Genomic DNA, 12873 nt, shown 5'->3' with positions numbered 1-12873 from the left:
ATTCAGTTCTTTTTCTGGAGATTTCTTCTATTCTTCCATTTGTGACATCTTTCTTTGTCTCTGCATTTTGGCTATTTCCCTGTGTTTTTATTAGGTAGAGCTGCTATGTCTCCTGGAGTTGGTAGAGTGGCCTTGTGTAGTAGGTGTCCTGTAGGACCCAGTGGCTGAGCCTCCACAGTCACTTGAGCTGGGCACTCCAGGTGTGCTGCTGTGTGGGCTGTGTGCAGTGTTGATGTAGTTGAGCCTTGATTGCTGTTGGTATCACTGGGAGAAATTGACTTCCAGGTCAGTTGGCTGTGAGGACTAGCTATGACTACAGTGGAAGAGCTGCTGTGCAGGAGACACCCCTATGGAGCAGGACTTGCTTCAGAGGGGCTTTGATGCTCAATGTTGCTGCCCCTTGAGTGTGTTGTTTGTGGATGTGTAGGGTTGTAATCTGGTACTGTCTGAAGCTGCCAACAGGTGCACTGGCTCTGGGACCTCCTGGGATGTGTAAAGTCAGCCATTGACTTTACACTCAGCAGGAGCTACAGAGTGATCTGCAGATGGCTGCTACTTGTACAGGGCTTGGAAATGCCCAGGTGAGGCCAAGTTCTGAAGCAAGACAGGCTAGTTCTAGTGTTGGGTCTTGGGCCTCCTATTGATAGGTATGGAGCATGCTGATGCCCACTGCTGCTTGTGTGAGAGATTTTAGGCAAGTCTGAAGCCTGAGCCAGGACAAGCCATGCATATGGAAAAGTTGCTGCAAACAGCTTAGGTGGGGCTGAAAATTAGGCGGGATCTCAGGGAATCACCAAGGCAGAGGAAACAGTGTGAGCCATGCTGATGGAAACTCAGAAATGGCTGCCATTAAGCTCTGTGATAAGGGAGGTCCCCGCACAAGAACCCATGAGCACCCCTGTCTGGGAGAAAGCTGCCCCTGAGTTCCTGCCCCTATGCCAGATGATCCAGTTCCTCTCTGCATGTCCTGGATCTTCCAAAGTTGTCATCCCAGTGCTGGCGCCCAAAGGGAGCAAGTTCAGGTAAGCTCATGTGCCATCCCTTTAAGAGGAACTGCCTGGGTCTCCAGCAGCCTCTGAGTCACTCACCCACAATCCCCACTGTTTTTTATAGCCCAAAGTTACAGGGATTTTTCTTCCCAGCTCTGGAACCTTGGGCTAGGGTTTTGATGTGGGGCTGGGACCCCTACCTCTTCAAGGGAGGCCTCCACAGCAGAGATATCCCTCCTGATTAAAAAATGCTTCATGTGGGTGTCAGATCAGCCCGTTCTGTGCCTTTGCTCCTCCTATTTTGATGTGCTTTCTTCTTTACTTCTCTAGTTGTAGGACTTCCATTCAGCCAGATTTCAGGTGGCTCTGAATAATGGTTGTTTTGTATTTTAGTTGTAATTTCAATGTGGTTGTGGGAGGTGGCGAGTACTGGTATTTACCTACACCACCATCTTGGTTCCCTAAATTTCATCTTGTTCTTGATCTTAAAGGAAACAACTTGTAGTTTTTGCCCATTGAGTCTGATGTTGGCTGTGGGTTTTTCATATATGGCCTTTATGACATTGAGGTATGTTCTCTGTATTCCCACTTTGTTGAGAGTTTTTATCACAAATGCTTGCTGGATTTTATCAGATGCTTTTTCTGCATATATTGTGATCATGTGGTTTTTATCCTCAATTTTTTAATGTGGTATTTCACATTTATTGATTTGTGGATTTTGTACTACCCTTGCATCCCTGGAATAAATCCCACTTGGTCATGGTGCGTGATTATTTTAATATATTGCTGGATCTGGTTTGATAATATTTTGTTGAAGATTTTATCATCTGTGTTCATCAGGGACATTAGCCTATAATTTTCTTTCTTTGTAGTGTCTTTATCTGGTTTTGGAATTAGGATAATGCTGGTTTCAAAAGATGAGCTTGAGGGTCTTTTCTCCTCTTGAATTTTTTCGAATAGTTTGAAAATAGGTGTTAGTTCTTCTTTGAATGTTTGGTAAAATTCACTTGTGGAGCCATCTTGTCCAGGACTTTTGTTTGCTGGGACATTTTTTATTACTACTTTAATTTCAGTAGTTGTAATCTGCATATTCAAATTTTCCGTTTTTTCTTGATTCAGTTTAGGAAGATTGTATATTTCTAGGAATTTATCCCCTTTGCTCATATTACCCAATTTGTTGGCATATAGTTGTTCATAATATTTTCTTATAATCCTTTGTATTTCTTTGGTGTCAGTTGTTACTTCTGCTCTTTCATTTCTGATTTTATTTATTTGGGTCCTCTGTCATTTTTTTTTTTTTTGAAGAGTCTGATTAAAGGTTTGTCCATCATGTTTTTCTTTCCCAAGAACCAGCTCTTAACTTCATTGATGTTTTGTAGTGATGTTTTAGACTTTATTTTGTTTATTTCTGCTCTGATCTTTATTATTTTCGTTCTTCTACTCACTCTGGGCTTTGTTTTTGTTGTTGATGTTTGGTTCCTTAAAGTGTAGGGTTAAATTGTTTATTTGAGCTTTTTCTTGTTTCTTGAAGTAGTCCTGCAATGCTATGAATTTCCCACTTAGGATTGCTAATGCTGTGTCCCATAGGTTTTGTGTTGTGTTCTCATTTTCATTTGTTTCAAGGTCACTTTAGATTTCTTCTTTAATATTATTATTAGCCTATTTATTGTTTAGTAACATGTTATTTAGCCTATATATTTTTGCATGTTTTTTAGTTTTTTTTTTCTTGTGATTGATTTCTAGTTTTATACCACTAGAGAATATGCTTGATATGAAATCAATCTTCCTAAATTTATTAAGACTTGTTTAGTGTTCTAACATGTGGCCTATTCTAGAAAATGTTCCATGTGCACTCACTTGAAATAAATGTATATTCTTCTGCTTTGTGGTGAAAGCCCTGAAAATATCAGTTAAATCCATCTAATTTAGTGTGTAATTTACGGCACTCTTTCCTTATTGATATTTTGTCTGAAAGATCTATACGTTGATGCCAATGGAGTATTAAAATCCCCTACTATGACTATGTTACTATCTGTCCCTTTATGTCCATCGAGATTTGATTTATACATTTGGGTGCTTTAGTGTTGGGTGCATATGTGTTTATAAGGGTTATATCCTCTTGTTGGATTGATCCCTTTGTAATTATGTAGTTTCCTTCTTTGTCTCTTATTATGGACTTTGCTTTAAAGTCTATTTTGTCAGATATAAGTATTGATACCCCAAAGTTTTTTTCATTTCTACTTATATGAAATATCTTTTTATATCCCTTTACTTTTAGTCTGTGTGTATCTTTCAATCTGAGATGGGTCTCTTGTAGACAGCATATATATGGGTCCTGTTTTCTTTTTTTTAAATATTTTTTTTATTGTTTAAAGTATTACATGTAGTAGTACATATGTCTCCTTTTTTCCCCCCCATTGACCTTCCCCTAGCCTGCTCTACCCCTGTCACGTACCCTCATCCCACCCCCCCAGTGTCTTGTGTCCATTTGTTGTGCTTATATGCACGCATGCAAGTCCTTTGGTTGATCTCTTTCCTACCCTCCCCAACACACCCCTGCTTTCCCACTGTAATTTGACAGTCTGTCCAGTACTTTACTGCCTCTATATCTATCCTTTTGTTTATCAGGTTATAATGTTCTTTATTTTCCATAAATGAGTGAGATCATGTGGTATTTTTCTTTCACTGCCTGGCTTATTTCACTTAATATAATGCTCTCCAGGTCCATCCATGCTGCTGCAAATGGTAAGAATTCCTTGTTTTTTATAGCAGCGTAGTATTCCATTGTGTAGATGTACCATAGTTTTCTAATCCACTCATCTGCTGATGGGCATTTGGGCTGTTTCCAAATCTTAGCTATGGGGAATTGTGCTGCTATGAACATAGGGGTACATTCATCCTTTCTGATTGGTGTTTCTATTTTCTTGGGATATATTCCTAGAAGTGGGATTACTGGGTCAAGTGGGAGTTCCATTTTTAGTTTTTTGAGGAAACTCCATACTGTTCTCCACAGTGGCTGCACCAGTCTGCATTCCCACCAGCAGTGCATGAGGGTTCCTTTTTCTCCACATCCTCACCAGCACTTGTCGTTTGTTGATTTGTTGATGATTGCCATTCTGACAGGTGTGAGATGGTACCGCATTGTCGTTTTGATTTGCAGCTTTTGGATAATTAGTGACTTTGAGCAGGTTTTCATGTCTCTTGGCCTTCCTTCTGTCTTCTTTCAAAAAGATTCTATTTAGGTCTGTTGCCCATATTTTTATTGGATCATTTATCTTCTTTTTATTAAGTTGTATAAGTTCCCTGTAGATGATGGAGATTAAACCTTTATCAGTGCTAACATTTGCAAATATATTCTCCCATGCAGTGGGCTTTCTTGTTGTTTTGTTGATGGTTTCTTTTGCTGTAAAAAAGCTTTTTATTTTGATGTAGTCCCATTTTCTTATTTTCTGTTTAGTTTCCATTGCCCTAGGAGTGGTATCGGTTAAGAAATTGCTTCGGCATATGTATGAGATTTTGCTGCCTGTGGATTCCTCTAGTATTTTTATGGTTTCCCGTCTTATGTTTAAGTCCTTTATCCATTTTGAGTTTATTTTTGTGTATGGTGTAAGTTGGTGATCTAGTTTGATTTTTTTGCATGTATCTGTCCAATTTTCCCAACACCATTTATTGAAGAGATTGTCTTGACTCCATTGTATGTTCATGCCTCCTTTGTCAAATATTAATTGAGCCTAGTGGTTTTGGTCGATATCTGGGTTCTCTATTCCATTCCATTGGTCTATATGTCTGTTCTTGTGCCAGTACCAGGCTGTTTTGAGAACAGTGGCTTTGTAATACAGCTTGAAATCTGGTATTGAGATCCCACTTTCTTTGTTCTTCTTTCTCAGGATTTCTGTGGCTATTCAGGGTCTTTTTTTTTATTCCAGATGAATTTTTGGAGAGTTCTTTCTAGGTCTGTGAAATATGCCGTTGGTATTTTAATGGGGAGTGCATTGAATCTATAGATTGCTTTGGGTAATATGGACATTTTAATGATGTTGATTCTACCAATCCATGAACATGGTATGTTCTTCCATCTGTTTACATCTTCCTGTATCTTTTTTCAGTGTCCTGTAGTTTTCCGCATGTAGGTTTTTTACCTCCTTAGTTAAGTTTATTCCTAGGTATCTTAATTGTTTTTGGTGCAATGGTAAATGGGATTGCTTTTTTAGTCTCTCTTTCTGTAAGTTCACTGTTGGTGTATAGAAATGCTATAGATTTCTTGGTGTTAATTTTGTATCCTGCTACATTGCCAAATCCATTATTAAGTCTATTAGTTTTTTGATGGAGTCTTTTGGTTTTTTTATGTACAATATCATGTCATCTGCAAATAAGGACAGATTTACTTCTTCTTTTCCAATTTGGATGCCTTTTATTTCTTGTTCTTGTCTAATTGCAATGGCTAATACTTCCAGTACTATGACGAACAGGAGAGGTGAGAGTGGGCATCCCTGTCTTGTTCCTGTTCTTAGGGGAAATGGTTTTAGGTTTTGCCCATTGAGTATGATGTTGGCTGTGGGTTTATCATATATGGCTTTTATTATGTTGAGGTATGATCCTTCTATTCCCACCTTGTTGAGAGTTTTTATCAAGAAAGGGTGTTGGATTTTGTCAAATGCTTTTTCTGCATCAATTGATATGACTATGTGATTTTTATCTCTCAATTTATTTATGTGATGTATCACATTTATTAATTTGTGAATATTTTACATCCATGCATCCCTGGGATAAATCCTACTTGGTCATGGTGTATGATCTTTCTGATGTACTGCTGAATCCTATTTGATAGAATTTTGTTGAGGATTTTGGCATCTATGTTCATGAGGGATATTACCTGTAATTCTCTTTCATTGTGTTATCTTTATCTGGGTTTGGTATTAGGGTAATGCTGGCTTCATAGAAGGAGCTTGGAAGTGTTCCTTCCTCATGAATTTTTTGGAATAGTCTGAGAAGGGTAGGTTTTAATTCTTCCTTGAATGTTTGGTATAACTCCCCTGTGAAGCCATCTGGCCCCAGGCTTTTCTTTGCTGGAAGCTTTTTGATGACTGCTTCAATTTCTTCCATAGTTACTGGCATGTTGAGCTGCTTAGATTCTTCCTGATCACGTTTTGGAAGGTTGTATTTTTCTAGGAATATGTCCATTTCCTCCAGGTTGTACAGTTTGTTGGAATAGAGTTGTTCATAGTATTTTTTAACAATTCTTTGTATTTCTGTGGGGTCTGTTGTTATTTCACCTCTTTCATTTCTGATTTTGTTTTTGGGTCCTCTCTCTTTGCTTCTTGGTGAGCCTGGCTAGAGGTTCATCAATCTGGTTTATCCTTTCAAAGAACCACTTCTTGGTTTTGTTAATCTTTGGTTTTGTTTTTTTCAGTCTCTATGTCATTTATCTCCGCTGTGATGTTTATTATTTCCTTCCTTCTGCTTACACTGGGCTTTTCTTGTTGTTCTCTTTCTAACTCTTTGAGTTGTAGGATTAGGTAATTTATTGTTTCTTGTTTTTTTGCAGTAGGCTTGTAGAGCTATGAACTTCCCTCTCAGGACTGCTTTTGCTGTGTCCCATAGTTTTTGGATTGTTGTGTTTTCATTGTCTTTTGTTGCCATGATGTTTTTTATTTCTTCTTTGATCTCTCTGGTAACCCAGTCATTGTTTAATAGCATGCTGTTTAGTCTCCATGTTTTTGTGATTTTTTTGTATTGTTTTTATTGGAGTTGATTTCCAATTTATGCCACTGTGATCTGAAAAGATGCTTGATATCATTTCTATCTTCTTGAATTTGAAGTAACTTTGCATGTTACCCAATATACGGTCTATCTTTGAAAATGACCCATGTGCACTTGAGAAGAATGTATATTCAGTGGCTTTGGGGTGAAATGTTCTGAAGATGTCAGTTAATTCCATCTGGTCTAGTGAGTCATTAAGGATTGATGTTTCTTGGCTGATTTTTTGTTTACAGGATTTGTCCAAAGGTGATAGTGGGGTATTCAAGTCTCCTACTATGATTGTATTGCTGTCAATCTCTCCCTTGATATCCTCAAGGAGTTTTTTATGTATTTGGGTGCTCCTGTATTGGGTACATATATGTTTATGAGAGTTATTTCTTCTTGTTGGATTGCTCCCTTTAGTATTATGAAGTGGCCTTCCTTATTTCTTGTTATATCCTTCACTTTGAGATCTAATTTGTCAGATATAAGTATTGCTACCCCAGCTTTTGTTTTTCATTTCCAGTCGCCTGTAAAACCTTTTTCCATCCTTTCACCCTCAGTCTGTGTGCGTGTTTATTTTTGAGGTGGCTTTCTTGTAGACAGCAGATATATGGGTCTTGTTTTCTTATCCAATCCGTTACCCTATGTCTTTCGATTGTGGCATTTAATCCATTTACATTTAAAGTTATTATTGGTAGGTACTTATTTGTTGTCATTTTTATTCTTTATCCCTGTGTTCCTTCTTCGCTTCCTATTTCTTTTTTTTACAGGAGACCCTTTAGCATTTCTTGCATTGCCGGTTTGGTGGTAATAAATTCCCTTAGTCCTTTTTTGTCTGTGAAGCTCCCGATTTCACCTTCAATTTTGATTCATAGCCTTGCTTGGTACAGTATTCTTGAATTTCGACCTTTCCTTTGCATGACTTTGGATATTTCATTCCATTCCCTTCTGGTCTGATGAGTTTCTGTTGAGAAATCAGTCGCTAGTCTGATGGGGGTTCCTTTTTAGGTAACATTCTGTCTCTCTCTGGCCACTTTTAAGATTCTTACTTTTCGTTGGTGTTTGTCAATTTAATTATAATGTGCCTTGGTGTCAGTCTTTTGGGGTTCATTTTGCTTGGGACTCTGTGAAGTTCTTGGATTTGTGTGGGTTTTTTCTTCCTATATCAGGGAAGTTTTCTCTCATTACTTTTTTTCAAACAGGATTTCTATTCCTTGCTCAGTTTCCTCTCCTTCTGAATCCCTATTATTCGGATGTTGTTTTGTTTTGTGTTGTCCCAAAGTTCCCTTAGGCTCTCCTCCTGCTTTTTAATTTTTTTTTTCTAGAAGCTGCTCTACTTGGGTATTGTTTCCTACCTTGTCTTCTAGCTCACTGATGCGGTCCTCTGCTTTTTCTAGTCTCCTCTTGTTGCTTTCTATTGAGTTCTTTATAGCAGCGATGTCATTTTTCATTTCTTCTTGATTTCCTCTTGGTTCTTACACATATTGTCGAATTTGTCTTCCATTCTTTTCAGCCACCTTATGATCATTTCTCTGGATTCTTTCTCTGACAGGTTGCTTGCCTCCATTTCATTTACTTCCTTTTCTGGTGATGCCTGCTTTTCTTTCATATGCGGGCTGTTTATTTGTCTCCCCATGATCTCTCTTCTCTGGTTGTCTGGTTATGTAGTTCTCTCTCTCCTTATCCCAGGTGAAATCTAACCTTTTCCTGGTGCAGAGCTCCTCTGAATCCCCGTGTTTGTGCCAATTGGAAACCGGTGTTCTGGGGTTTGCAGCTGTTCGGTGAGTGCTATAGTTGTAGATTCCCTGGGCTTTTCAGGTTCCCGACAACATCCATTTTCCCCTTCAAGATTGCGCCGGTCCTGTTTTCTTATCCTTCAGCTACCTTATGTCTTTTGATTGGAACATTTAACCTCTTTACATTTAAAGTGATTATTGATAGGTATGTATTTTTTGCCATTTTATTCTTTTAACTGTGTTCCTCTGTTTATCTTCTCCTCTTCCTCCTCCTCCTTCTTTTTCTCCCTTCTCCTCCTCCTCTTCTCCTTCTCCTCTTTTTTCTTCTACTCTTATTGCTCTTTCTTCTTCTTCTTGGGTCCTTATCATTTCATTTTTGGTAGTAACAAACTCCTTTAGCTTCTTCTTGTCTGGGAAGTTCTTTATTTTTCCTTCAATTTTAAATGATAGCCTTGCTCGGTAAAGTGTTCTTAGTATAGGTCATTGCTTTTTATCACTTTGAAAATTCATGCCAATCCCTTCTGTATTGAAAAGTTTCTGTTGAGATATCAGTTGACAGCCTTATGAGAGCTCCCTTGTAGGCAACTGTATTCCTCTTGCTGCTTTTAAGATTCTCTCTTTGACTTTAACGTTTGCCATTTTAATTATGATGTGTCTTTGTGGGCTTCTTTGTGTTCATCATATTTGGGACTCTCTGCACTTCCTGGACCTCTGTGTCTTTTTCCTTTGCCATGGTAGGGAAGTTTTCAGTCATTATTTCTTCAAATATATTCTTGATAACTTGCTCTCTCTTTTTTAAAATATATTTTATTGATTTTTTTACAGAGAAGAAGGGAGAGGGATAGAGAGTTAGAAACTTGGGTGAGAGAGAAACATTGATCATCTTCCTCCTGTGCACCTCCTACTGGGGATGTGCCTGCAACCAAGGTACGTGCCATGGACCACAATTGAACCTGGGACCTTCAGTCTGCAGGCTGACACTCTATCCAGTGAGCCAAACCGGTTAGGGCAGTGGTTGGCAAACTGCAGCTCATGAGCCACATGTGACTCTTTGGCCCCTTGAATGTGGCTCTTCCACAAAATACCATGTGCAGGCACGCACATATAGTGCGATTGAAACTTCGTGGCCCATGCGCAGAAGTCGGTTTTCGGCTCTCAAAAGAAATTTCTATCGTTCTACTGTTGATATTTGGCTCTGTTGACTAATGAGTTTGCCAACCACTGGGTTAGGGCAATACCTTGCCTTCTTTTTATCCTTCTGCTACCCTTAATGATGCGGATGTTGTTAAGCTTGATGTTGTCCCAAAGATCCCTTAAACTGTCCTCATTAAATTTTTTTTTTTTTTTTTTTTGCTGCTCTTATTGGGTGTTTTTTCCTACCTTGTCTTTTAAATCACTGACTCCATCCTCTGCTTCATCCAACCTACTGTTTATTCCTTCCAGTGTATACTTCATTTCAGCTATTGTATTCTTCATTTCTGACTGGTCATTTTTTATCGTTCCTAAGTTCTTTTTCATGCTGTTGAGAATCCTTATAACCATTGCTTTGAACTCTATATCTGTTAAAATGCTTGCCTTCATTTCATTAACTCTTTTTTTCTGGAGATTTCTTTTGTTCTTATACTTGGGGCATGTTTCTTGGTCTCCATTTTGGCTGCCTCTTTGTGTTTGTTTTATGTATTAGATAGATCTGATATGACTCCCAGTTTCTGTGGGGTGAGCTTATGAAGTAGGTGTACAGTAGGTTTCAGTGAGTTAGTCTCCTTGATCACCTGATCTGGGTGCTCTAGGAATGTCTCTTGTGTGCTATCTGGCTCTCCAGTTGTAATTGAGTCTTGATTGCTATTGGCCCATTTATATATGGGATCGAACTTCAGTGAGGCTCAACCATGAACACAGCATGCAAAACTACTGTGCAGGTGCTGATCACATGAAACAGAATTTGCTTCAGCAGGGTCTAGCACCTGCCAAGATCTCCCTTTGGATATGCTGCTTGTGAAGCTTATGGGATCTTGCTCTGATGTTGTCTGAGGCTGGCCACTGGATGTGTTGGTTCTGGATCTCTTGGGAAGGACTCTGGTGCAGGCTAATGTGTGTGAGATGCTGACTGTGACTGGCCCTGGCCAACGTGTTTGGAGCTACAAGTGATCCACAGTTTGTTTCTGCCTCTGCTGGGCCAGCATTGGAAGGACCAAGCTGTTTATCAGGCTGGCTTTTACCATCACCAAACCTAGGGGCAGATCAGCAAAAGGCCGGAGGAACTCGAAGATCTTCCTCTGCCTACCTCCACCTTCCAAATGCCTGTTAGGCTCAGTCACTGAAAGAGCATCTGGTGGCACTCAAGATGCATGAGTTTGGTTCTCAGTGAGTCAACAGATAGCAGTGAGTGGTGCCGATCAAATTAATACAGTTTAAAACTCAGTAGCAGTACTGTGTCTGAGGCCACTCAGCAAATGTCCCTGGGTATAACAAATCTAGCTGCCACCTGCTGGGTGCTTACACACCTTTGTGTTAGGATGGAGTCTCAGGGAGTTGTCAGGGTGAGGCCAGCAGAGTTTATTAGGCCCAAGTAGACCAAGATTTGGCTATGTGAAGGGAGAACTCTGCTCTGGTAGGGCGCGTGAGGGAAAAATGGTCCCTGTCCTAGAGCCACACAGCTCAGTCTGTCCCAGATTCTGCCTGGAGGAGAGGGAGCTCAGCAGGGTGGGGCTTCCAGGAGAGGGAGGATGAGGCTATTGGATCTTCCATGAGGGGAGTACTGATTAGGCTTCTGGGAAGGTAGGGGGTGTGGCCCCTGCCCCAGAATCACATAACTCAGTCTTTCCCAGATTTTGCCCTGACCTGGGCAGGGTGGAGCCACTAGGAGGAGTCTGGTGGGTGGGTCCTCTGAAAGTCTGGAGGGTGGGGCTTGAGTATCTCCTGTGAGCAGGAAGCACCATTCAGGTTCTCAGGAAAGTGGGGGAAATGGTCCCTGCCCCAAAGCCACACAATTCAGTCACAGACATCCACTGAGTCTGCCCAGACCTCTACACACCTGGCCTAGCCAGCTGATTCCTCAGCAGCATGTGAGCTCCACAGGGTGGGGCAAAAGGGCATCCAGAGGGTGGGGCTATTATTTTCCCCCAAGCTGATGCTCAGTGGAGAGGAATGCTCCACCCAAGAAAGTTGACATATGCGGTATGAGAAAATGACTCAGTACGGAGATCCTGACAGCTGTCTTCTCATTTCTCTCCCCAGAGCCACTAACCCCAGACTCTTCTCATGTGACTTTAGTGAGTTTACTCCGTCTGCCCTCCTCTGGAGCCCAGGGTGAGTAGCTGTGAATGAAATTTTGTGCATTGGCACTTTAACAGGGCACCTGGGTCTCTAGCAATCTCCCATCTCTCCTTGGTAGACAGAATCTCTGCTGATTTTTACAGCCAGATGTTATGTGTTGCTCTGGGCTTGCTCACCTGACTTGAGTTTTAGACCCTTTGCTTCTCATGCTTTTATTGCAGCTGAGACATCCCTTTGGAATCTCAGCTGCTGCCCATGGGAGCCTGGCCAGCCCTTTCCATGTCTCTGCCTTTCCTGCTAGTCTTGATGTGGCCTCCTCTGTAAGTCCTTGATTATTAGGCTTCTCTCCAACTAGTCTTCAATTGGTTATTCAGGATAATTTTTCTATATTTTAGTTGTAATTCCAGTTTTGTCCTGGCAGGTGTAGCTTCCACCTATTCTGTTGCCATCTTGGTTCTGCCTCCATTTTTTTTACCTTTGTTTAGCAAAACATATAATGGACCATTTAGTGGTGGGAAGAAGCTTTGTGTAAAACCTGAACAGGAAATTTGGAGATTGGGAGAGAATTTGTAAAGGAATCAAGAGGTAAAGGGAAGAAGAACAAGAATAAGCAACATGAAAGGGTGCTAGAGCCCAGGGAGGGGACACCACATTAATGCTCCCCAAAAGAGAAGAAAATGGCCAGGGACAGGAAGAACAATACTCAGCTTAGAGTTGTTTCCTCCTATTTAATTAAAAAAAAATTATTTGTTGATTGAGAGAGAGAGAGAGAGAGAGAGAGAGAGAGAGAGAGAGAAATCTGTTGTTCAACTTATTTATGCATTCACTGGTTGGTTCTTATATGTACCCTGACTGGGAATTGAACCCACAACCTTGGTATATCAGGAGGATGCTCTAACCAACTGAGTTAATTGTCCTGGATTGTTTTGTCCTATTGAGCTTCAATGTAGTCATCTCTGTTGCCCCAAACCTCCAGGGAAGGCTGTTACATGCTTCACCTTGAGTGGGTGGTGCTGCTGAAGGGATCATAGTTGTGCCAACCAGCATGGCATTAGGTAAAAACCACAGGAGGCGAAATACAGGGAGGCAATCGCAGATTCAATGGAAGCAAGAACTGCGATTTGATCTGA

The 12873-nt window shown here is 40.4% G+C and overlaps 1 long non-coding RNA gene across 1 annotated transcript in view; it reads left to right on the top strand.

The window, feature by feature from the left end:
• Positions 1-937: 937 nt before the first annotated feature.
• Positions 938-12873, top strand: part of LOC114229553 (uncharacterized) — a 46862-nt gene continuing 34926 nt past the window's right edge. Inside the window, exons 1-2 of the long non-coding RNA XR_008555624.1 lie at positions 938-1022; positions 11705-11776. This is a non-coding gene — a long non-coding RNA (uncharacterized LOC114229553). The remainder of the gene's footprint in view (positions 1023-11704; positions 11777-12873) is intronic.

The sequence above is a fragment of the Eptesicus fuscus genome, chromosome 3, assembly GCF_027574615.1.
Source record: "Eptesicus fuscus isolate TK198812 chromosome 3, DD_ASM_mEF_20220401, whole genome shotgun sequence".
NCBI classification, from domain to species: domain Eukaryota; kingdom Metazoa; phylum Chordata; class Mammalia; order Chiroptera; family Vespertilionidae; genus Eptesicus; species Eptesicus fuscus.
Note: the sequence above shows the minus strand (reverse complement) of the source record. Positions and strands in the feature narration are given on the sequence as shown.